Raw genomic sequence first — 4,514 nt, forward strand, 5'->3', positions numbered from 1 at the left:
CTGACGTTGGATTTAGGCACCTAAAGTAGCAGTTAGATGCCTAAATCCTTTTGTAGAGCACAATAATTTCAGCTCCCCAAGGATTTGGAGATGGGTCTTACCTATTCTACAGCTATAGGAATGTAAAAATAAACACAAAGATTTGAAGTCTATGGAAATACTTTATTGTTTTTAACATGCTATATTGTCACTTGTCAGAGAAGTTGCCATGCAGCATCAGCCCTGTGGTTCTTCTAGTCCAGGCACTCCTCTCCAGTGGTAGCCAGTATCAGCTGCTTCAGAGGAAGGAAAATTATAGGCTAAACTGTGAGGAAAATTTCATCTTAGCCCAGGCAGTCAGTGGTTGGCTCATGTCCTGAAGCATGAAGGTCTCTTCAAATAATAAAGACATTTTAGAATTCTGTTAGTCTCCATGTCTGAATGATCTGCTGAGCCACCAACATGCACAAGTGTAATTAAAGTGTTAACTAGAGAGGGAAGTGATAGTGACAGTCAGAAAGAAAAAGATGGACAGATAGACGAGTTGTACTAGATGTCCATCCACATGTCTCAAAGAATCATTGGTTTATAGCCAGAGAAGAAATAAGAAAGAAAAACAATGAAACAGTGTGTCATAATTTTGTAGTGTTTTCTTGTTGCTCCAGTTCTATGTGCAAATTTAAAAGAATGCTGACACGCTGTGTTCTGTCAAAATGCAAGATTCATTTTCTCAAGGATTTGTGGCCCATAGTCCTTCTCAAAGCTTCTTTAACATCCTTGTTTCTCAGGCTGTAGATGAAAGGATTCAACATGGGGATGATGAAGGTGTAAAACACACATACTGCTTTCCTTGGGTACACAGAAGATAGCCAAGTGGGCTAGGCGTACATAAAAGCAGTGGACCCAGAAAATAAAGTCACAACCAACATGTGGGAGGTGCAGGTGGAGAAGGCTCTGTGCCTGCCCTCAGCAGAGCGAATCCGGAGGACGGTGGAGATGATGTAGATGTAGGAGATGAGCACAATCACAGTAGTGCTCGCTATGATGAGGCCACATAAGGTAAACATCACGAGATTATTGACATACGTGTCGCTGCAGGAGAGACTGATCAAGGGAGGGCCATCACAGAAGAAATGATCGATCTCGTTACGCCCACAATATTGCAGCGTAAAGGTGAAGCCTGTTTGCACCATGGCATTCACACAGCCGCAGATATACGACCCTACCACCATCTGAATGCAAACCCACTTGGACATGGTGACGTGATACAGGAGCGGCTTGCAGATGGCGGTGTATCGATCAAAAGCCATCCCTGCCAGGAGGAAACCTTCGGTGGTGAGGAAGAGACAGAAGAGGAAGAATTGGGTGGCACATTCGTTATAGGAAATGGCTTTGCTCCCTGATAGGAAGCTTGCCATGGCTTTGGGGGCAATGGTGGAGGTGAAGCAAAGGTCTAAGAGTGACAGGTTCATGAGGAAGAAGTACATGGGGGTGTGAAGGCGAGAGTTGACTCTAATGATGAGGACCAGGGTGGTGTTTCCCAGCATGGTTACTGTGTAAATCACCAGAAACAAGACAGAGGGGATCATCTGGCATCCTGGACCGTTTCCAAACCCTAGGAGGATGAATTCCATGATTGCCGTGCCGTTCCACTCTCTCATTGGTGCCATGGCTGTTAAATCCTTTGGAAAAGGAGTGAAATAAGGATTAAAGAAGAGGCAAATGAAGAAGATGCAATGTCGGGCTTCATGAAAAGAGGGAGGATGGTCATGTAGAATAGACCCTGGTCTGAGACTCAGCAGATCACTGTTCATTTTCCAGCTCTGCCACAGACTCCCTGTGAGGCCTTGGCCCAGTCACTTGGGCTGGGATTTTCAAAGCAGCCAAAGGGAATTGGACACTCAACTCCATTCAATTTCAGTAGGATTTAGTCACCTAGGGCAAGATTTTTGAAGGTATTTCTGTGCCTAGTGGAATTTTCAAAAGTGCCAAGGCATCAAAATCTCATTGATTTCAATGAGTGTTAGACATCTAGATGCTTTTGCAAAATCTCACTAGGCTCCTAGATTCATAGATTCCAAGACCAGAAGGGACCATTCTGATCAATACCTTTAATCCTAAATGCCGTAAATTGATCCTAAATATCTTTGAAAATCAGGGGTCTAACTATTAAGCTCTTGTGAAAACTCTCAGCTTTGCTATTTTTGTCCCTTAGTTCCCAGTTCTGAAAATGAAGATAATATTATTTCCAGAACTCAGAGGGTGTTGCGATAATAAAATCACTAATTTTTGAATTGCTCAAATGCTGCCGTGGCAAGGGATAAAGTACCTTGTGAGTGATTTTCAAAATGAGCCACTCAACTTCCCATTGACTTTTTATAATATTTGTGTCCTTAATTCACAAAAGTTCTATTGAGAATCTTATCATAGATAGATTGAATTTGATGGCAAAGCTGCCTTTGACTTGACTGTAAGCAGATAAAGCCCTTGTAATCCAAGTTAAACAAATTCCTCATAAAATTTGAGTTGTTCTTTTGGAAGGCATCTTTTCTAGACTAACAGCCAAATTAACTCGCTATTCCTTACAGCTGTAATACAAAGCACATCTCTTTGGCCAAGTTGGACAATTGCAGACTCTATCCACTCATGTGTGATCCCAATGATTTATAAAAGAGTGGGAGAATGAGACTTTGACATCAATAATATCATACAAGAAGATTGGATGACTTTGAAAACTGGAGTAATAGAAATGGGGATGAAATTTAACAGCATAAAGCGCAAAGTCATGCACTTAGGGACTAACAGGATTTTTGCTATAAGCCGTGGACATATCAGCTGGAAGTGACAGAGTAGGAGAAAGACCTGGGTGTATTTGTCAGTCACAGGATAACTACGACCCATCAATATGATGTGGCCATGAAAAAGGCTAATGCAATCCTAGGATGCATCAGGAGAAGTATTTCCAGAAGAGACAGGGAAGTGTAATTACCATTATACAAGGCACAGATGAGACCTCATCTGGAATACTGTGTGCAATTCTGGTCACCTATGTTGAAGAAAGATGAATTCAAACTGGAACAGGTAAAGAGAAGGGCTGCTAGGATGATCAGAAGAATGAAGACCCTTCCTTATGAGAGAAGACTTAAGAAGCTTTACTTTTTTAGCCTAACCAAATGAAGGCTGTGGAGAAATTATTGATATTTATAAATACATCATGGGGATAAACATCAGGGAGAGAGAGGAGGTCTTTAAGGGCCAATATTGGCCTTAGAACAAATGGATATAAACTGACCATCAACAAGTTCTGGCGTGAAATTAGATGAAGGTTTCTAACCATCAGAGGAGTGTCGTTCTGAAACAGCCTTCCAAAGGGAGCAGTGGGGACAAAAAACCTAACTTATGAAGGGAGTTGTATGATGACACTGCCTACGATGGCACGTGACCCATATGCATCTGCTAGTAGCAAATATCTCCAATAGTCAGAGATAGGACACTAGAGGGGGAAGGCTCGAAGCTACTAGGGAGAATTCTTTCCCAGGTGTCTGGCAGGTGCATTTCTCCCACTTGCTCAGGGACTAACTGATCTCCATATTTGGCATCAGGAAAAATTTTCCCTTGGCCAGATTGGCAGACAGTGAGGGTTTTCTCCTTCCTCTGGAGCATGAGGCGTGGATTAATAGCAGGGTTGAACTAGAGTAAATGGTGGATTCTCTATAACTTGAAGTCTTTAAATCAAGATTTCAGGACTTCAGTAACTCAACTCACGGTTACAGGTCTATTGCAGAAGTGGGTAGGCAAGTGGACTGCGATGTGCAGGAGGTCAGACTAGATGATCACAATGTTTCCTTCAGGCCTTAAAATCTGTGAGTCTGGGTCGGTCCTGGGTCCGGTACTATTCAATTTTTTATTAAAGACTTGGATAATAGAGTGGGGAGTATGCTTATAACATTTGTGAATCATATGTTTAAAAGGGACCACAAGGGTCATCGAGTCTAAACCCTTGCAAAAAGGTAGGATTTGTTGCTTCTAAACCATCCAAGACAGATGTCTATCAGGCTTGGATGACATCAAGCTGGATAGACACGTATCTTGGTGTTCACAAGCATTTTGGAGGACTGGACTAGAAATCAAAAGGATCTTGACAAATTGGAGAAATGGTCTGAAATGTGCAAACTGAAATTCAGTAAAGAAAACTGCAAAGTACTGTACCTAGGAAGAAAAACATTCATTGTACGACTACAAAATGAGAAACAGTTGGCTAGGTGATGGTACTGATGAAAAGGATCTGGGGCTTATAGTGGATCACAAATTGAATATGAATCAACAATGTGGTGCAGTAGCGAAAAGGCTATCATTCTGGGGTGCATTAACAGGAGCGTCCTATGTAAGACAGGGGAGGGCATTGTCCCACTCTACTTGGCACTGGTGAGGCCTCAGCTGGAGTACTGTATCCAGTTCTGGGTGCCAAACTTTAAGAAATTTGTGGACAAATTGGAAAGAGTGCAGAGGAGAAAAACAAAAATGATGAGAGATTT

At 42.1% G+C, this 4,514-nt stretch overlaps 1 pseudogene; it reads right to left on the minus strand.

Moving 5' to 3' along the window:
* Positions 1–701: 701 nt before the first annotated feature.
* LOC127032885 (olfactory receptor 12-like) lies at positions 702–1,652 on the minus strand (annotated as a pseudogene).
* Positions 1,653–4,514: the final 2,862 nt, after the last annotated feature.

This window comes from Gopherus flavomarginatus, chromosome 12, assembly GCF_025201925.1.
Source record: "Gopherus flavomarginatus isolate rGopFla2 chromosome 12, rGopFla2.mat.asm, whole genome shotgun sequence".
Taxonomy (NCBI): domain Eukaryota; kingdom Metazoa; phylum Chordata; order Testudines; family Testudinidae; genus Gopherus; species Gopherus flavomarginatus.